The sequence below is a fragment of the Stenella coeruleoalba genome (genome assembly GCF_951394435.1).
Source record: "Stenella coeruleoalba genome assembly, chromosome: 17".
NCBI classification, from domain to species: domain Eukaryota; kingdom Metazoa; phylum Chordata; class Mammalia; order Artiodactyla; family Delphinidae; genus Stenella; species Stenella coeruleoalba.
In genome coordinates, this window is record NC_137163.1 from 78,060,449 (window position 1) to 78,082,417 (window position 21,969).

General features: G+C 46.1%; 1 long non-coding RNA gene across 1 annotated transcript in view; it reads left to right on the plus strand.

Annotated features, from left to right (window-relative positions):
- LOC307175730 overlaps positions 1–21,969 on the plus strand; it is a 143,731-nt gene that overhangs the window by 22,216 nt on the left and 99,546 nt on the right. The gene's annotated exons all lie outside the window — the stretch shown is intronic.

A 21,969-nucleotide genomic window follows, 5' to 3' on the forward strand; every position in this document is an offset into this window, starting at 1 on the left:
TCGGCATCCCTCTGTTCCCCGCCTGCGCTGTCACAGGGCTTCTCTCGTGTGTCTCCTCTGTATTGCTCGTCCTCTTATAAGGATACTAGTCCTCTTGGATGTAATGCAGCCTGACCTCACCTTAACTTGATCACATCTGCCAAGATCCCATTTCCAAATAAGGCCATCTTCACAGGCTCTGGGCACACGTGGATCAGGGGAGACGCTCTCCAGCCCAGGCCCTCTGGAGGGTCTCCTCGGACGCTTGCATCTTCTCGGGAAGTAGAAAGCAAGGCCGTCAGCTGAGAGCGAGGCGGGCGAGGAGGTGTTTGAAGGCGGGGGGGGGGGGGGGGGGGGGGTGAGGGGGAGGGATGAGGCGGGGGGGGGGGCTGAGCGGGCGGGGCTGCGTGTCTCCGACGCGGCTCGGCTGCACGTTTGGGGGGCCGGGGAGGTCCACGGGGGATGGGACTGGGCGGTTTTGCCAGCCGGTCCCACCAGATGCGGGAAAGGCGAGGGGCTTGGGGGCGCACCTGAGGCTCTCTTAGCATAACTGACCGCGGACTTAAATTAGGGAAGGAGGAGAATGAAGACATCAGGATCATGGAGGTTTCGTGAAAATGGCCAGACGTGGGGAGGCAGGTGGGCGGACACCCTGGAGGAGGTGACAGCAGGGAGAGCTGAGAGAGCGTCAGTCCTGAAAGCGGCTGGTGGAGAGCCTGCGGGCTTTGACTCGGGAGGGGGCGGCTGGGGACAGGCGAGTGACACGGTCCCTGGAGGAGAGGACTCGGGACAGGGCAGGGGTGGGAAGCATTGTTCCCACTTGTATTAAAGGCAGGTGGTGACGGGCAGAGGGACCGTGAGCCAGGAGCTAACCTTCTGGAAAGGAAGGGAAATGATTTGGAGCCAGTAGGTAACAGCAGAATTGAAGGCGATACAATCTGATGTCACGAGATTCGAAAGTGTGGGCTCCCGGCAGGTGGGAGGGCTTGTGATCGGGAAGTGGTGAAGGGAAGCGCAAGGGGGCCGGGTCAGTGATGCGGTTCCTCCCCGCCTTCCCACGTAAACGACCCCTTCCCTTAGAAGAGGTCATGGCGGGGTGACCCTGGGTGCAGGTGGGCAGAGAACTCTAGCCCCTCTGCTTGCATCCCCGAGGCTCCTCTGCAGGGACCCATGACCCCAAACAGGGCGCTCTCCCGCAGGGAGTTTGAGGAACCAGCTGAACCACACTTCCCCTGGGGTTCCTTTTTATTTTTTAATGATTATTTTGAAAAAATTCAAGTAAACACTACACCGTAAACATTGATGTGCTCATCACCCAGCTGGAGGTTGTTCAAGCACATCGTGTCACACCCTTCAGTGTGCATCGGAAGAGAAGCCCATTTTCCTGCATAATTGCTGTGTCATTATCACACCTCACACCCAGAGTGATTCCTTGATGGCATGCGCTGCCCCGCCGTCTCGTCAGCCGTGCTCCACACGCATGATCTGACACAGCTCTGAGGGCGTCCTTGTCACACGTGGCTGGATCCAGTGAATGTTCGACAGTAACCAGGTGTCCAGTAGTAATCACCTGGCTTAGCTCTGAATAAACGGGTGTATTTTTAGCTGACACTTCCTGGCCACTTTCTAAGTGCCAAGGGTTATTCTCAGAACTTTGGTAAGGATTAGCTCTTTAAATGCTCTCACTCATATTATGGGGTCGGTGCTGTTTTCGTCCTCTTTTGCCCAGGAAGCTGAGAGTTCAGAGCCCAACAGCTCATGGGCGGAGTCGGAGGTGACGTAGCCAGTGGGGGGGATGCATGGCCCCTGAGAGTGCACGGCCTGGCTTCGAGTCCTATCTAAACAGCAGAATGACGGTAGAACCTACCCCGTGGGATTGTTTTGAGAACTCAGTGAGTTAATCCACGTGTAGAGTAAGGGGCACATACGCATTGGCTCCTGCTGAATTAGGGTTTTAATCCACTTGTGACTCCAGACCGCAGGCATGACCGTAGTATAAAAATACACTGTATTTGGTAAGTTAAAACATAGAAACAGATTCCTGTTTTTCGATGTGACTGGATCAGTTTGCTTAGCTTATCACAAAGAAAAAGATTCGGTGGGTGGTTTATACGGGCAGGAAAGTAGGCCGTGTGGTCACTGGCAGCCTCTCAGTCCCCCGGGGAAAGGGCAGAGAGTAAGGAGGATGCTGGTAAAAACCATCATTCCTGGGGACCCAGCCACCTGGAGACTCAGACTGGAGGCCCGCGTGCTCACTGCTAGGGTCGCAATTGTTCAGTCATACCGAGTTTTAACTTCATAATCTGCAGACCTCGAGTGATGTTTTATCTAAGAAAGTTCCAGCAAAGCCAAAACGTGCACGGAGCTGTGGCTCTCCCGAGACCACAAGAGGCCGGACCACCGGGTGAGCCACGGGACGTGGCTGTGCCGTGGTTCCCCTCTAAGGGCTCACGTAAGAAAGCACACGTGTGCACGCACGCACGCGCACTCACGCGCACACACACTTGATGAGCACCCTCCCCAGAGGCCTTTGCTCTCCACCCTCTTGCCGCGTCTCTGAGCTCAGTCTGCGCCGGCCTTTCATCCGACCCTCCTTGGGTGGCGCTGGGACCCCCACCCTGGATGGTGACAGTGCTCACAGCCCCTCCCAGCCCCCAAGTCAGAGGCAGAGTCATGCACCTCTCGTGGCTGTGGGTTCGGCTTCGGGGGTGGTTCAGACTGAGCATCAGTCCAGTGGCTGACCTAGAGGTGGGTGCACGTGTGCATCTGTCCGTGAAGACAGGAGAATCCCAAGCAGTGAGCGGGATCGGAAGTCTGTGCTGGCCTGACCAGGTCAGCATCCTTGGCCTGCTACCCTGGGGGGACACGGAGAAACCCTCCAGGACGTTTCCCGGCAATTGTCTACATTGCCCAAGGGGCATCTTACGTGAACTTCATGAGAACGAAGTTAGCCCCTGAGCAGGTTGCTGATGCCTTTCACTGTCTCACCTTAAACATGCTTAATGAGTTAATATCATATTGTGTGATTAGAGTCCATACATTTATATTTTCTATCTTTGGCCACACTCCTTTCTTTCATTCCCTTTTTATGGCGTTTAAAATGTTGAACTGGGGATGAACAGAATTCCATATTGTTTGCCATATGTATTCATTATAGGTTTGGCATCTGTAATGGAGATTTACAAAAAACAGTGATTTAAACAAGATAGAAGTGGATTTCTCTCCCATTTAACTGTCGGCACACGTAGGCTGGTCTGCCATCGGATCTGTGCCCCTGGGGTCTTTCTGCTCCCCTGGAACAGGGTTCGCCTGCGTCAGCATAATCCCAGAGGGTTTACCAGGGTGCTTGGCGTATGCCGTTTCAGTTAGAGGAAGGGATGTAAGTGTGAAGGAGGGAGAGAGTGACCCTATACTCTGTAAGATCATGACTCAGAAAGAGTAAACCCACTTCCCTGCGCCTCCCTTTGGCCAGAACTTAGTGACAGGATCACAGCTAATCAGAAGGGAGTCTAGAACATGTGTCTTTGGGAGGCCATGGAAGTGGTTAAAATTCAGGGGTCTAGTATAAGAGCAGTACGGGAGGATGGATTTGGGGGACAGTTAGCAATCTCAGCCACATCATAAACTAGAACTCCTTGCGTTTAGATTCTGATGGATATTAGTATTAAATCACGTATATCTTTTCCTTTCTTTGCCAGAGATGGCTTTTGGCCACTAGACTCTGTTTTCCCCTTTCTTAGTGATCAGTGGTCACTGATATACATGGTTGTCCAGCCAAGGACTGCAGTTACTCATCCTTCTTGCTGCCAGGTCTGGTTGGGTGAACACTTCTCGATGGTGGAACAAGGTGTGAGAGGAAGGGGATTGGTCCAGCAAGGCTGAGGATGCTGAGTGAGTGTCAGCCCCCTGCTTCTCGGTCTTCTGTGTTGTCTGAACGCAGGAACGAGGCTCCAGGCTCTAAGGGATGGTGGGACCATGTATGGAGGAAGCCTGGATCCTTGAGTCACCACGTGGAAGTGAGCTGCCCGCTGACCAAGAACTGTTGCTGGGACTGTTTCATGAGGAAAACGTAAATGTCCATTAGGCTTCAGCATGATGTATTTGGGGTCCTTTAATTAGTGTCGCTCTAGCCCACCCTCCCTGATGCACTCTCTCTTTAGGCCTCCGTTTGCTATTGTAGTCACTGTGCTGTGGAACGAGAGGATCCACAAGAAACACCAGAATTTTGAATTCTAAGCAGCTGGTGAACATTTCTGGGTTGTAACATTTCTCCAAATTTTGTTGTTATTCACGAATTCTCCATTTGTTTGTGAATTTTGTTCTCTGTCAAAACATTTAAGACTATTTTCCATCTTTTAGAAATTGAACAGCAGTTTTTCTGACACTGGTTTTTCTGATGATAAATAGTTTTTTTTCCTTCTATTTTTGCGTGTCAGGACGCTTAACGACAAAATCAGTGTGCACTGATGGGCAGGGATTCCATGTAACACTTGTCACAGTATTTCCTACAAGAGACTGGCATTGGAACTCATTCTTAGAGAACAAATCGCGTGCAGCCAGGCCATATTTAACTTCAGGGCGGAGTATATGATCTGAGGCATTCTGACGTAGAGAAGCGGCCAAGACCCTATCTTAGCGTGAAACTCCCAAGTGGCAACGATACTATAATTCTGCAGAAACACCAGCTCAGATGTCTTCTCAATAAGCTTCACAAGGCTACTAATTTATGCAAAGTCAATCAAAGTGTTTCCAAAGTCAAGAAAACATTGTAGTCCTTTGTTTTCCTCCTCCAGACCTGAGTTCCAGTCCAGGTTAGGATCACAGGCTGGGAAAACAGAAGGCACCCGTGGCCACTGGCTCAAGCACCATATTTAATGGTCATTCCCCTGCTCCAAAGGCTACCAGTTAGTAAGGTTTTTTTAAACTTACTAATTAACTTCAACTACTAGTCACATTGGAAAAAAGCCCAGGAGAGATGGCCAAATACTAATTGGTCTATGGGCTGCATAGTCTTAAGCCATTGCCCCTTTCTTTCCTTTGTCGGATTCTATAATGTTTTTGACAATTAAAATGTGACATAATCCTCATCACACAATTTTTTGGAAAGTTTCAGTGACCTTTAGATGCTTATGCCCTTCGATCTGGTAGCGATTACGGTTTCTGAATATCTATCCTGAGGATATTTGAACTCTGTAATTAATCCGTTCTTTTAATCCACACCATGGAGGCTCATATTCTCCAGGTACTTTTCTAGGGCTTGGGGATAGAGTATAGTGACTGATAGAAAATTTCTGCCCTCACGCAGCTTCCTTTCTAATAATAAAATGTTAAACAAATCAAGAAATAAAAACAAAAACAGTAAGATAATGTCAGGTAACGTTAAACTCAGTGACAAAAGCAAGAGCAGGGTGAGGAAATGGCCAGTAATGGCAAGGGTGTTGTACACTTCACATGGTTGCCTGAGGGGTCACAAAGGCCTTTTTGTTTTTGCGGTACGCGGGCCTCTCACTGTTGTGGCCTCTCCCGTTGCGGAGCACAGGCTCCGGACGTGCAGGCTCAGCGGCCATGGCTCACGGGCCCAGCCACTCCGCGGCATGTGGGATCTTCCCAGACCGGGGCACGAACCCGTGTCCCCTGCATCGGCAGGCGGACTCTCAACCACTGCGCCACCAGGGAAGCCCAGACAAAGGCCTTTTTGAGGAGGTGACATGAGCAGTGACCCACATGAAGTGAGGGACAGTCCTGCTGAGTGTCATTGGACGGGTATTCTAGGCAGGGGAAGAGCACGTGCAAAGGCCCTAAGAGAACATGCATGAGGCTTATTTCAGGAGTGGCAGGAAGTCCAGGGCTAGCTGGGACGAGTATGGAGGTGGAGAGGAACCTGGGGGGCTGTGGGAGAAGGTGAGCTCCCAGCCTGAGTGCAGAACCCACTGAGGCTGAGGTCCTGAGGCAGAGTCCCTGAGTTCAAGTCTCACCTTGACCTCCTAGAAACAGAATATGATTCTGGACACATTACACACCCCCTCTGAGTCCCATTTACCTTGTCGGGAAAGTGGAAACAGTGATAATCCCCTCACGGCTATTATGATGTCGAATGAGACAATTCATGAAACACACTTAAAACTGTGCTGGGCACTTAGTAAGTATTAAGTATTTGCAAACTACAATCTGTACTGATCTGTTACAATATAGTCATGAACATAATCCAAGGGATTTTTAAAACCAGTTTCTGTCTCTAAAAGAATCACTTGCTATGAGGAAACTTACTGTTATATACTATGTTTAAAACACTTTTTAGGGCTTCCCTGGTGGCGCAGTGGTTGAGAGTCCGCCTGCCGATGCAGGGGACGTGGGTTCGTGCCCCGGTCCGGGAAGATCCCACGTGCCGCGGAGCGGCTGGGCCCGTGAGCCATGGCCGCTGAGCCTGCGCGTCCGGAGCCTGTGCTCTGCAACGGGAGAGGCCACAGCAGTGAGAGGCCCGCGTACCGCAAAAAAAACACACAGAAAACACTTTTTAGTCATATAATTTTGGTGGGGGGGAAATATTTTTGCCAGGAATTCCTCCTTTTTTTTTTTTTTTTTTTTTTTAACTTTAGAGTAGTTTCCCAGCTCTTGATTCCTGGTTTTTACTCTAAGGTGATAAAGTCATGCCCTCCAGTTTGGGGCTGGTTTGTAGTAACTGGGTAGGAAGAATGAGCCTGTGGAACCTTGGTTCTTACTCCAGCCCAAGTAAGTCACTTAGCTTTGTTGAGATTCACACTTTACGTCTGCAAAAGGTAGACTCCAGCGCTCCACTGGCAGAAGTTGATACGTGTGCACATCATAGGAAGCATTTTGTAAATGTTGGGTTTTATTAGTTTGTGTTCGTTCTTCTATCATCATATTTTTGTGCACATATGTGAAAAAAAATGTCTGAAGGAATTTTCTATGGAAACAAACGACACTTGAAGAAACGTAACACCACAGGTCCTATGGGTGGAGGGTGACACCGGTTCTTCACACCACTTTGGGGCAGTTACCATCACCACCACCATAGCTGCCACATCCTTGAGCAAGAAACGATCATAAACTCACTTAACAGCCGTAACGTGTCTGGTGATACCTCTCAACTGAGTGGAAAAATGCATATCGGTGTCAATAGATTTGGTCAGAATGACAACAGAACGTTTTGAAACGTCTTCGTTTCCTCGGCCAGAGTCCATCTGTTACTTCTTAAAAACAGTGTCTGAAGTGCTTCTGCACAAATGAGCGTTGCCACGTTTTCTTTCTGCAAGTGTGTACGGACTCTGCACACCCATCTGAACTCAAGCAGTCCTGGGGAGGAGAGAGTTCAGAGGTCGTGGGACACAGTAAGGAAGGCATGCCTGTAAACACAACTGTGTATGAAGCAGCTAACCAACAAGGACCTTCTGTACAGCACAGGGAACTCTGCTCAATATTCTGTAACAACCTAAACGGGAAAAGAATCTGAAAAAGAAGAGATACGTGTATATGTATCACGGAATCACTCTGCTGTACACCTGAAACTCACACCACATTGTAAATCAACTCTAGTCCAATGTAAAATAAAAATTAAAAAAAAAGAAAGGCATGTCGATCCTCAGACTAGGCTCCAGCTAAGCCAGGAGCCAGAGTCCTTTTCCTTTCAGAGCTGGTCTTGTGAAACCTTTTACTATTTCCTCATTTCACAGTCTTTTTTCAACATCGGCAAGTCTACTAGTGGATGAGAAGAGAGAAAAGCGAGGGTGAGCAATTAAATTAAATAAGGAATGGATGTGTGGAGACACCCATGCATGACAAGGGTTATAATCGAATTGTCAGCGAAACTTTGCTTCAGGCCTTGTTTTACCGGCTTGGTGAAGTGGGTAAATTGTCTGAAACTGCAGCTTAAAGACAGCTTCATGGGTCTGAATAATCTGTCACGTCCACAGAGCTGTAAGGGTGTGATGAGAAGTGAGGGCTCCACAGAAGGATGTGCCTCGGAGTCCATCAACCTTCAGCTTGTGAACATCTTGAAGGAAAACGCCAGGCTCTCCCACATTGTGACTGAGTCCTGTGATTTTGCCAGCGATTCCTATATAACCCACTTCATAGAGCAACCTTTGCAGGGTTGTACCTAAGGCCCAGAATTGGAACCAGCTTTACTTTTATTAAACTGGATCATGGCTGCTATAAAAGTTCTGAAATCAGAGAAAAACTACACGCATACGAGTAATGTCCCCCACGATAATATTCAGGATGTATAATGATGTAACCCTAGAAAAAAACTTTTGAATGCTTCTCCTTTACTGGGTTATAAGCAAGCTGACGGCCAGGAAGGGTCCTTGTATGTGTTTCTCATCTAGCTGAGGCCTAGAATGTGTTTAATAAATGTTGAATGCATGAATAAAAAGGTAATGCTCGCCCAAATGTTATAAACCAATTCCGATATTACCATAAAAAACACGATGCTTGGGGCTTCCCTGGTGGCACAGTGGTTGAGGGTCCGCCTGCCGATGCAGGGGACACGGGTTCGTGCCCCGGTCCGGGAGGATCCCACATGCCGCGGAGCGGCTGGGCCCGTGAGCCGTGGCCGCTGAGCCTGCGCGTCCGGAGCCTGTGCTCCACAACGGGAGAGGCCACAACAGTGAGAGGCCCGCGTACCGCAAAAAAGAAAAAAAAACCCACGATGCTTTGCCAACCACCCAGGAATATAATGGCACATTTAAAAATATGCAGCGTTGAGCCCTCTGTGGTGTGTGCAGTTCAAACAGAGCCAGAGATAGTAATGAGCCTGATACAGTTGTTTCATTATTAACGAATGGGCTGAGTATGAAACAGAGATATATAAAAGACTAACGGGGAGCAGCTTGGAAGAAAGCCCTAAATGACCCAAAGATGAGCTCATTCACCAGAAAGATGGAAAGATGCTGTCTAACTCTGAACAACATCGCTTCAAAATACATGAAGCAAAAGGTGGCAGAACGTACATGCAGCAGTCACTGCAGAGACCGAACCTGGGTCTCTAGGAACTGACAGGGTTGGTCCCAGAGGCGGGCTTCGGAAGAGAAGGATGCCAGATGCTGACGTGGAGGATGCAGATCTCGGGTACCAAAGACATCGAGTGCAAGAACAAGTCTGCGAGATAGTCTGTGTGCTGCTGGCTCCGAGTGCTGGAAGGAACAGCCCTTGAAATCTCCCAAATACTTTAAGGTTGAATAACTAAAGTTTATATAGCCGTGCATCAAGGATTGCTTGTGTGCTCAGCAAAGCACAAGGATGGGCACTGAAAAACTAGATTTGCAGAATTCCCTGGGGAAAATTTGTCATAATAATATCTAACAAGGATTGAACTCCTACTGTGTCTAGCAGGCATCGTCCTAAGAATTCCCTAATTTAATTCACAAAACAATCCTATGTTTATAGGTCAAGATTTCAGTATAATTGTGGAATTTTATAGATAAGGAAACCTCGGCAAACAGAAGATAAAGTTGCCTGATGACAAGCTGAGAGGAACAGCATTTGTACTGAAGCATCCTGACAGCAGTGGGTACCCACCTAGCTGTGCTAAAAAACAGGTATTTCGTGATTTCACTTGATTTCGCGCAAACTTGCTCAATGACCTTTATTTTATCCACCTTTAAAAATATGGTAGCTTGCATTATTTATATTTATGCGATACACAATCCGTACCGATATGGAGATTTAATTCTCAGATGTCTGAGAAATGGCATCACATTATTTGGAAAGATGACCGTCCTGGCTTGAATTGACTGGGAAGACATTCCAAGTTCATACAACACAATCAAGTAAGCATAAAGTAAGGTCCGACTTTATAATCTTCCTCTTTTGATAAATTAAAAGTTAGGTAATGTTTTCAAAATTCTGAATGAGAATATTGATTCAAAGTGCTAAGAATAGAAATCTAATTAACCTAAGACTGAAGCACAACCTGTAGAAAAATCATTTTCAGACATACTGGGTTTCATCCTGAAAGGAAAGAAGAAAAACGGAGGTGAGAGAGCAGCAAATACTTGGGATTGCAGGGATCGAAGTCGAGAACTGATCCTTAATCAGTGAACATGATCACCAATAAGTGAAATCTAGAAATAGTATCCCACCTCTCAGCATGCTCTCAAATACCAGCTTTTCTGCATCATTAAAGAATTCGTTCTTGAAGATGTTAACTCCTCCATCCTCTTCGATCCTCCTTCGTACTTCTTATGCAAAATATTAAGATTTGAAATTAGGTGAAAAAAGTTTTTAAAAGGAATAGAAACACGTGGAAAGAATTCATACTGCTCTATGAATTATAGAGAAGTCTCAAAAACATGAACAAAAGGCATCACTTAAATGTCATCCCATTTAAATGGTGAATTCTCCAGGCCGTGTTTTTCAGTGTATTGGCAGTGGGTGAACCAGGCGACACGGCCCCCTGTTTTGCATGTCCCTTCTCTCTTCTCCCACTCTCAGCCGCCTTCCAGGACGTCCATATGCCTGGATCAATCTGTTGATTTCACTAATACTTTCCCCTCCCCCTTCAAGACTAGTGAATCATCTTAGACTCCTTGGTATGATCAGAAACTAGGAACCTTATTGATCGTATATTGTCTTTTTGACACATATTCCCCTGATCCACTTCTCGCTTTTCCTTGGATGATTGAAGGTAGATTAATTTCAAGAGCGTCATGGCCGGGAACAATTCATTCTATAGCTAAATAAAGGAAACTGCATAGCCTTCAAAATACTGCAAGGGAGCGTTCTGGGGAAAATATACTGAAGTATATGGAGACCAGGATTTGATAAAACACATGAGTATCTTATATTCAGGATGTGGTTTTCGATTCAGGAAGTATTCGGTGGCAAAAGAAAACTCACAACGGAAGGCTTTACCATTTTTCTTTTGAAATCCTCATGCACTTTAAGAAGATTGGAGAACACACATTTCAGCAGGCTTGGCAGTCACTCAAACTTGTGTGCTCCAAGTGTAGAACCAAACTCAATCTGCCCCCTGTTCGAGTTCTGTTCTGTGCTGGCAAAACACCACTTGCTTGTTCAGAGCGAGGAGGAAGGCTTTTAAAGCTGGGAACACTTGCTGGACATTAAGGAACTCCTCCACCGTTATATTACTCTCAGCTTAAGGAAGATTGAATTAAACACACGTGGGTGATATTTTCCTTGTAACCCGTGGGCGTAAGATAAATGGAAAAATATATAGCAACACGTATTTGGGCTTTAGCAAAAACTCAATAATGCCTAAAATTTGCCTAAGTTCCCTTGCTTTTTCCAAACTTTTATTTCTATTTATTTCTATTTTGTCATCACCATTTCCTTTTATATTTTGAGGAAATGTGTGTTTAGGTATAGTGATCTTTTTTGCAGCATTTGAAATCCAAATATTGCAATATTGTGTTAAGATGCAAAAGCTGAAACGTGGAAAGATGTACCATAATCTGTTTATATTTAATTATGTAGACTGAATGAAACATACACATAAATATTTGAAACATATATACACACACACAGATATGCTTATTAAAAAGTTCCACCTAAGTATTTATATAAATTTTGACTTTAAATTATTTTGCACACCAACTCTTTGAAATCTGGTAAGTAAATCTGGGTAGCTACTGGTAAAATATACTGAAAAGACTGACAGTTTAAGACTAAGAGGATTGGGGTATAAGCAAGCTACTTAGCTTCTCTGAACCCTTTTCATTAAGTAAAGAAAGATGGAGTTAGACTTGATAATATTTAAATTTGTTTCTTATACTAAGTTTATGTGACTCAGTGATTCCAACAAGATGTTGGAAAATTACTTGATTTTTTGGTTAACAACGCTAACTTTAACTGCATTTGGTTACCTGTGTGTGCTATGTCCATGCTTATCTCAAGTGGATACAAGCCAAGCTGAACATCTCATGTCCTCTTAAAACCCTTCAGACTGTTTGCTGTGTACTTTTATCAGTCTTAATGTGTATCAGTCAGATTTAATGATAGCAATCGAAATGTATGTCTGTAGGATACTTAGGAATTCCAGCAGTGCCGGCTCCATACTCCGCTTTATTCACACCCCCCAGTGGACAGCACTGTATAGTATAACAGTCAGGAACAGAAACTCTGAAGTTAGACTTTTTGGCTTCAAGTCCTGGCTCTGCCACTTCATAACTGCTAGACTCTGGGTGAGTTGTTTTATCTCTCTGTGCCTCTTTTTTTTTTTTAACTGTCAAAAGAAGATAACCTATTTCATTGTATAGTTGTGAGGATTTCGTGAATTTGTACTCAAAGTGCCTGGTGCCTAGCAAAGTTTCCACAAATGTTAGTTATTTCTTTGCTTCTTACGTGTCCACTGTGTTAGAATTGAGGCTCTGTGAATGCAGCCGACGTAGTCGTGACGGCTTCAGCTTCTCCACCTCCTCCTCTCTTTAAGTTGAAGTAAACTTCACAGAACGTATAATTCCATTTGAAAGGGTACAGTTCAGTTACATTTAGTACCTTTACAATGTTGTGCAACCGTCACCTCCGTCTAGTTGCTTAAATGTCCTTTCTCATGTGGAGGAAGTTTTCTTCTATTCCTAGTTTGTTGAGTGTTTTTGTCATGAAAGCACGTTGGATTTTTATCGTATGTTTTTTGTACATAAATTGAGATGATCATATGGGTTTGTTTTTCATTTGTTAATGCGATGTATTATATTGATTGGTTTACATATGTTGACTCCTGCATTCCTGGGATAAATCCCATTTGGTCATGGAGTATAATCCTCTTAAAATGCTGCTAGATTTGGTTTTCTAGTATTTGGTTGATGAATTTTGCATATATATTCGTAAAAGATATTGATTAAGAGTTTTCATGTGATGTCTTTTTTTTTTACTTTACTTTTGGCTGCATTGGGTCTTCATTGGGTTGCGCGGGCTTCTCACTGCAGTGGCTTCTCTTGTTGCGGAGCACGGGCTCTAGGCATGAGGGCTTTAGTAGTTGTGGCTCTCGGGCTCTAGAGCACAGGCTCAGTTGTAGCACATGGGCTTAGTTGCTCCCCGGCATGTGGGATCTTCCCGGACCAGGGCTCGAACCCGTGTCCCCCGCACTGGCAGGCAGATTCTTAACCACTGCACCACCCAGGAAGCCCTCCTGTGACGTCTTTATGGGACTTTGGTATGAGGGCAATGTTGGCCTCAAAGAATGAGTTAGAAAGTGTGCCCTCCTCTTATGCTTTTTGCAAAGAATTTGGGAAGGATTGGTATTAATTCTTTAAATGTACCTGGAATTCATTGTCATCTGGTCCAGAACTTTTCTTTGTTGGGAGGTCTATTTTGATCACTGATTCAATCTCTCTGTTAAAGATCTATTGAGATTTTCTTTCCTATTGAGTCAGTTTTAGTAGTTTGTGGGTATCTGCGAATTTGTCCATTTCATCAAAGTTATCTCGTTTGTTGATATCTCATACAGTTATCCAAAACTTTCCCTTATAATTCTTTTTACTTCTCTAAAGTGAGTAGCAATGCCCTACTTTTATTTGTGATTTTAGTAATTTAAGTCTTTTCTCATTGTTTCATTGTCTAGCGAAACATTTACCAATTTTGTTGGTCTTTTCCAAGAACCTGTTTTTGGTTTTGTTGATTCTTTCTGTTGCCATGAGCTGGGCAATTCCATGGGCCCAGTTCAGAGCATGGTCTAATGGGGAGGGTACGGGCTCCCAAGTGGAAAGGTCGTTTTGGCCCCGTAGACACCTCACTGAGGAGCAGGCAAGAGGGTGGGCACCGAAAAGAGGCCTGGGTCTTTCCTGAGTGTAAGGGTGGGATGGGATGTCCCCGGTTGTGCACACAAGACCCCTACGTGTGGGAGGAGACGGGGTGGCCCACTGGCCCTGGGCTGAGCTCCCTGTAGAGCCCTGGGGAGTCTGAAAATTTGTGATTGGACCATGGTCTTCTAGCCTCTTATGAAGGTATAGTTCTCAACGCAGGAAAATAGAACATACTTTAATTACGTCTTTGACCCTCTTTACAACTTTCGAATATTTAGGCACACGGGGAGGCTGTGTGTGTGCTTACCCCGGCTACTTCCAGGGCTAGAGGTGGGCTGGGAGAATGTGTGTCTGCTCTTCCGAGCTCTGGACACCCCTGAGCTCCCTCCTCCCTCACTGGCGACTTGTTTCATTGTCCTGTGTTTATCCGCCTTGTCCTCTGCATCACCAAGTAACGCTGGGGGCTCTGGGGTGCAACCCTTGGTGCTTGTCTCTTTTCTACATTTATATTGTTAGAGCCCCAGCTCAGACTTGCCCTGTGGATGCAAACACAGTAGTACGGTTACCGACCAGCGTTCTTGGGCTCCTTATAATAGAACTTGATCAGGGGCCAGACCAGAAATTCAGGCAAGGCTTTATTGGGGCCCCTGCTGCAGCGGGGTGGGGAATGAGAGCACGGAACAGGTTCCCTTGCTTGGTTCCTTATATGGGGTGAGGGTAGAGGTGTGTCCAGGGGTCGGGCCGGGGGGGTAGCTTAGGTGGTGGTGTGTGTAGGGAGCATGCCCTGTACCCTGCTTTTGCTCCCGACACCCCGTTTTTGCTCCTGGCTCTTTGGAAGTGGCAGTTGGGTTTTTGTTCTTTTTGTGTCTTGTTGTCCAGAATTTGCCCCAACTGCGCGTGCACACAGTTATTTTGAGTCCCTTATAGTTTCTTTATATTTTGTTGCTTGAGGAGAGGTTTCTCCAGGTGCAGGCATTTCAGCACTGCAGCAAAGGGTCCCAGGTCCCAGGTCCCAGCCTGACTCAGTGTATCCACTGCCTACTGGAGGTGTTCACCTGGCTGCCAAGTATATTCTTGGCTTCCTCTAATAGACACCTGTTCCATCCCAGTTAAGGACAGCCCATCCTTCCAGGTTGTCAGGCTTAAAATATGATCCTCGACTCTTCCCCTCCCCTTGTACTTCACCGCCAGTCATTCCGGAACGTATCTGGGCCCTGCCTTCGAAATGCTGTGTCCTGATCTGACCACTCGTCGTAGCCCCTGCCACGGCCCTGGTCCAGGTTACCCGGCTCAGCGGGTCACTCTGCAGCCCCGACTGGTCTTCTCACCCTGCCCACCACAGACAGAGTGACGCTTTCAACGCTAACTCGGGTCGTGGGGTTCCTCCTCTCAGAAACCTCACCTGGCTCCTGTTTCATTCAGAGTCAAAGCAAGGCCCTTTTTCGGTGGTTAGTGGCTGAACGGATAACCCAGTTCTGGCCAGTGGGAACCAAGCCTGTGACAGTTATTCAGACTTGTGAAAGGATAGGATCTCTCTTTGGTACTGGACTTGGTTCTGGGAGACTGGGGCCTGGATGTGGAGAAAGGCATTCACCAGGCGGAGTGGACCTGCCCGAGAGAGGGACCAGAGGAAGAGGCCCGAAAAGTGGAGAGGTGTCTTCTGCCTCTGCAGCGACCTCACAGGCCAGTAAGGAAGCTGTTTGGTTCAACGCAGACGGACGGAGCTGTGTTCTCTCTCTCTCCTGTGATCAGGAGTCTTCAAGGAAGCAGGGTGAAGGGGACAGGGCAGGAAGTGACGTCACCTGGCATTGCCTTTGGCCGACCCCGTGCTAGATGAGTGACACCGATTGTTTTATTATAGTCAGTCCTTCGTCTCTTACTTGTTTACAGGTTTAGTCCATTTCCCTTACCTATAAGTACCTTTCCATTTTTCTCTGGCAAATGCTTTAAAACACCTGATCAAAACTCATATTTCCATCAAAATACCTTCAATTTGCCTCCCACTAATATGTACGTAAATAGTTTCTCCGTGTTAATTCCTAGCTGCCCCTACTTTTGTCTGTGTCTGGGAGAGCGTGTTTCTATTTGGACTAGAAACTTCCTGGCAGCAAACGCTATCTCTTCTATTTCTTCTTTATGTCCCCTCAGCATCTAGTACCATTATTTATTGTTCCCGATAGACTTTTAGTGGCTTAAAAATATTATTTGCAACAGGGTACTAGATTATTTATGGTGAATTCAGAATAATTTACTTACAATAAGGCATCTAAGAAAGATGATGCTTATTTTATAGTTTTACCAATTTAGACAAAAACATGTACAGTGTTTAGAGCAGTGCTAGGTATATTAGTCAATCCTCAATCAATGGTATTACGGTTATTATTAGCTAAGAACTCTCCCATACTAGCACATTCAGTCTGCCTTTAGCCACGTAATTCTGTCTCATGATACGGTCGTTTGTGTGCACATCTTACTCCCTTTAATATCCGAGAGGCCCTTTGGCCGGGCCGTTTGTCCTGTGTGTGTGTTGGGAGGGGCGGTGTGGGGCAGAGGCAGGAACAGGAGTCCAGATCGGACTGGACTGGCTGGCGCTGAATCCACCATCACGGCTTGGGCGCTTCATCCCACCCTCAGCTTCAGTTCGCCGCTTGTAAAATGGTGTAAAATTTGCCCAGTTCTCGGCGTATTTGTGAGGGGCTTTTGCATGAGCCCAGTGCTGTGACACGCTGGCTTCTCAGCTGATGGCCCGTCTTCTCCCAGGGCCGCTCGCGGTGTCTCCCCGGCAGGAGTTTTGACCTCCTTAGGGCCCCCCTAAAAATGCAGACTGAACAGACTCCAGGTTTATTTATTCGTCCCCCTGGGGCGTGGGGACCATGTCTTAGTCACTGTGTCCTCTTCACATCCTGGCAGACAGGAGATGCTCCCTGAATCCTAGCTGATCCAGCCCTCTCACGTATCTTATGTCCATCTTCACCTGGAAAATGATGCTAGACTTGTCTGAACGGTTCATTCGGCTGCCGTTACTTTCACTTAGAGTCTTAAAAGTATAGAAAGGGGATGCCCAGGTTGATTCTGGGAATAATGAGCTCTGTGGATCCTTAAAACCCTGAACACTCTCGGGGTTTCACGGCCACATTTATGCTTGTTTAATTTAAAAAGATATCCCATCGAAGATGCTGGTTTGCCTTTGCGCCCACCCTGTTGCCCTCAAGCAGTCGACGCAATCTCACCTCCCGAGACAAACACGTGGAAAAGACAGGGTCCCCGGCCTGGCCGAGCCAAGCCCTGTCCAGGCTGACTTGGTTGCCATCGTCTCTCCATCACATCTCCCTCTCAAGAGTGGCTCTTCGCAGACGTGGCAGACCGTGCCAAGGTGTATGGGTGCACAAAGAGGTGAGGGCAGGTGCTCCATCTGGCGTCCGAACTGCCAGACCGACCGCGTGTTGCATTTCTGGCGCTTCCGTCCACCGCGTTTCCAGCTCTGCGAGCTCCGCGGGTTTGGGTTTTCGTCACAGGCACAGGTACGTTGTTTTTCTGACTTTTCATTGCAGCTCCTTGCATGCATTTTTTTGGATCCCTGTAAAAAGGATTCCACCGTTTGACATCTATTTAAGCCAGTGCTTCCTCTTCTCAGACTCTGTGACTGTATAACGTGACCATTACTTGCTTTTCTACACATTCTTTAGATACTAGATTTCAAACTGACTGTTCTGTGTGGCAGACCACACACAAAGTCGTGCCATTCCTTCTTCCTTGAAGTAACTCAAACCTAGATCGATGGCATTCTAATTTGAAGATGAAAGAATGTGGTCCGAAATCTGCATTCATTTCCATACACGTAAATAATGATAAATATTTGAAGAGCCTGTTTGACGTTTTTAAAGCCTTATTCTCTCCCCCACTGGAGGTGGTCTAAATAGCATTAGTTCTGTTTGACAGGGCAATCCAGCCTGTGTTTGCTTCCAGGATTTCAAAGAAGATATTTGAAAAGATGTCAAAGATGGCAATTAGAAAAGATGTCCTAGATACAAGGATCCTAGTATAGCTCAGCCTCATTGATTGGTATCTATTGAGATGCAAAGCACAGGCAATTCATCTGTTGTCTTCAAGAAATCTCTTAATAATTGTGTGGTATGAGGAATAAGTAGTGTGTAGGAAAAGTTACAAAAAGATCTGAAAGGCAGGTCAGCATAGCCTAGAGATCCAGCAGAGATAGCACTTTTAACGAATTATGGAGGGCTTCCCGGAGGAAGCATCACTTGAGTACATTTGGTTTTTTAATAGCATGGAAAAAATATGGGACAGAGAAGGTCATCTTCATCTGAATATACACAGAGATTCATCGAATCCTTGAATTAGAAGAGGTATTTGCATTTTAGTGCGATTATTTTTGGATTCCCCCAAGAAAAAATGTCTGTAGACTCTGAAAGTGGCAGTTTGTAAAGCAAACCATACCTCATTCTAGGTGTACCTCCAGACACGGAAAAGAACTTTTGGACCCCAAGGGGGAGGTCAGGTTTTCAGATAAAATGTCCTCCAGAGTCAGTCAGTATATCCAGGAAGCATCACTTGAGAGTTTAGTTTACCCATCTCGTCAGAGTTGACATACTCGAGAGTGATACTGAGTTGCTCTGAAATTATCCATTTTGCGCCAAGTTAGCCTTATACCAAACGGTATCTCAGGAAATGAATGTATATTGATACTTCTTTATTTAACAAACATTTATTGAGCATCTGCTAGGAGATACCGAGACATATTTCCTGTTATTGTTATTACCAAGACACTAACATTTCTTGGGGGCAGCAGTCGGAGAGGAATTAGATTAGACAGTATGATGGGGTCGCCAGGGGTAAGTGTTATGATGAAATGTAATTAGAGGGTGTGACGGAGGGCTTTCCATCATTGTTTCCTCCCCAGCCCACCTGGGCACATATAGGGTTGGTTGGAGTCTCGCTCAAAAATCTGAAATGAATTTTCGAGACTTAGAAAATGACTCCATTTGGTTTGTTACTGTCGTGCTTTCCAAATTAAGGATGATGTCACGTGAAAATGGTGACGGTGACAGGGTCCCCCTGAGGTCTGCGTGATGCCCAGTCCCCTGCCGCGCGGGTCTCCGTGCTCTGCATCGACGCTGCGTCGTCATACCCCGGATGTCACGGACTAGCTCGTCTCAAGGGCAAACACAGGATGAGCACAGACGTTCATCCCTCCAGGGTTTTAGAGGATGCTGTCTGGTACAGTGACCCACTGTGTACCTGTGTCCCTAGTGGACCTTGAGGATTGGGACGTCGAGGAATGGCTTTGGGCAGAATAAGTTATTTTTCGTAAGTTTACAAATTCATTAGGTTAGAACTTCAATAGGTATTTTAAAATACAAACTTCTGGCTTCCTATTCTCTTGGGAGGATGGGGTGGATATTGTCCCTCCAAATCCATCCTCCACACTGTTGCATCTGCCCCTTCCCCACCTGCCTTGCCCCTTCCCCGGACTTCAGGTCGGGTTCAGGCGCTGCAAGGCCCTGGGGGAGACCAAACGGGGGAAGGCCGTGAGGTTGGTGTGTTGGACCCCGAGTGCCTCCAGGAAGAGTCGCTGTGGGGTTAAAGCCACAGCTCCGGTCAGGGGCCACCCAGGAGCTACCCTCTTCCCCCCGGGTGCTGGGAGCCCTGGCTTGTTCATCCCTCTTGGGTCCCCTGCCCTGCGCACGCCTTGGAGGACAGCCTCTCTCTGTGCGACACTCCGCACGTTTCCTGGTCTGAGTGTGAGCCAGTTTGCCACCAGGGCCCCGGAGGATGCACAGGAAAACTATATTAGTGAGCTGAACTACTTAATTGTGCTAGAAACCATAAATCTGTTTTACTTTGTTTTTTGCAAGTCCATTTCCACTTAATATTCTTCCTTTATGTTCGTCCCAGAAAAGAGTTAAATGAGAATTTCGTTTCAATTCAAAAAGCATTATCTTACGCCAGGAGATCGTGACCAGTTTTTAGAGGGCTTGTTTGGGACGGGCTCAAACTCTGTGAAACACACCTTTGAGTAAGTTCCATTTAAGAAAGGTCAGAGCAATACATTCACATACCCTGTTGGTTAGCAGTGGGCTCGGGGTGATGTAAGGTCAGTCCTGAAGCTGCCACATTTTAGCATTTTGGGCTTCTCATCTGTAAATGGGAACCACAATAACAAGAAAGACAAACACACCTTAGAATCAAATGACAGAATAAATGTAAAATGCAGAACATGGTTCTTGGCACATGGAAAACCTTCCATAAATATTAGCTTTATTATTAGTTATGAAATCCTTTTTACTTTTAAAGCTCAGTATATTAACTCCAAAGTGTTAATACTTTCAAGTGATGTTCTGATGTGTTATTGAGTAAGATCCTCTTTCATTAGAAGTGGTAGTTATTATGTGGGATTTTAATCAGAGTTAAGATACTTCACCAGAGACGTAAGATAGTCTCCCAGGGTCTTGTTTAGAATTAAATTATTTTAACATTTCTCTACATTTAAAAAAAAGTGAAGACTCTAATACTTTGCTGAAGAAACTGTACGAGCTTTGGGGGAAGAAAATAAGGTTGATTTTATGATATCTGACGCTTTAAGAATTGGTTCAACTATTGAGAATGCCTTGGGGCCAATTAAAATTATACATAAAAGGAGTCTTAATAACTTTTTGATAATAACAAAAGTTCTGACTAAATTTAAATTGATTTTGTGCCTTAGTATTAATAGTGGTACAGCTATTATATAGCTGTTAATGATGATTAACAGCTATTATAATTACAGCTATTGTAATTAACGAGGAAACTATTTTACTGGTTAACCATTACATTGTCATCTGCAGAAAATGGTAATTTTTTTGCTCCTTGAAAATACTTTATTAGGCTATCCATACTGTGCGTTTATGTGAGCTGAGAAGAGATCACCCTCTCAATGGGATGTATTTCCTCTTATTTATTAAAGGAAATAGCACTTTCACGTGAAGAGATAATTGGCTACTTAAAATACATTTTAAAGTACTTTACGGATGCAGAGTCAGGATTTTAAAAGAAATCTTCTGCAGATCTGTAATTAAATAGGTAACCTCACTGTTCACTTAGTTCTCCGCTTGTGGAGTAGTATCTGTCTACCCAAAATTGTGGATTCACGGCCATAACTTTAATCCTTTGCTGTACCTTTAATTCACTTACAAATGGCTCTGTGTGAAAGGTCACAGCCACTCTGACCTTTGCAGTCAGCGATGCTTCCACGGTGTGTTTGGGATTCGGGTTTCGTGGCGACTTTGCTCCCAGGACTAATGGAACTTTTATAAAGCCAGCATGGCCCCTCCCCGTTTGTTCTTCGGGGAGATTTTATAATCAAGCTTTAATGATCAAAACGTCTACAGTTGGTACGTTCAAGGACATCGTTCCCAGCTCTGTGAATAAAAGATATGATCACGTCGTATAAAGTAGGAAGGGGAGACAGGAGCGTGATCCTGAACTGGGCACTCGGGAGCAGTTCCGGGCACCGCACTTTGTAAAACACGGTCGTAAACCCAACGGTCCTGGAGCTTTATTGTCTCTGGCGGGTCAGTTACGGGCCTGGTTTATTTCTTCCACTCCCGTGCTCCTGCCTGTGCCCTGGCCGGAGGGCTGTCCTTCACTGAGAGCGGATTTCAAGCCTCCCATCCCTGGTTTCTGGTGGGTCTGCTTCCACATCCTGCTGACAAATAAAGCACCTGCTTGCTTAATCCGTGCGAGCGCTGGAAGCTGCTGGCATTTTGAGTCCTTCTGCTTCGATGAATGTAGGTACCGCGCTTCCAGATCTCCACCTCATCCATGTGTCTTTCCCACACACACAAATGAAAATACACCTTGTTCTTGAGTTTTATCGGCCCCCTTTTTATGATACTTATTACAAAGGTCAGCATCAAAAAATAGTATTGCCTTGTGCAGTGTACAGGAGTGACAGGGAACATAGCCCGTTGCAGGGATTTTATAAACGATCTCAGGAGAACTGTGGTGAAATGAGGTGGATGAAACAGGCCGTGAGTCCTGGGTCCCAGCCCTTTACTCTTCGAAATACGGTCCCTGGGCCAGCAGCCTTCATATCTCAGAGCCGGCGGGACATGCAGCATCCCGGGGAGCCAGAGCCGACTGAGTCACGGAAGGTGGTCCTGGAAATGTCATTTCCGAGGAGAGATCTTACAGTGTAATAGAGTAGAACTCGTGTTCTCATCCTCAGAGCGGTCTGGAACATCACAAGCACTCCATGAATGTTTGTTGAATG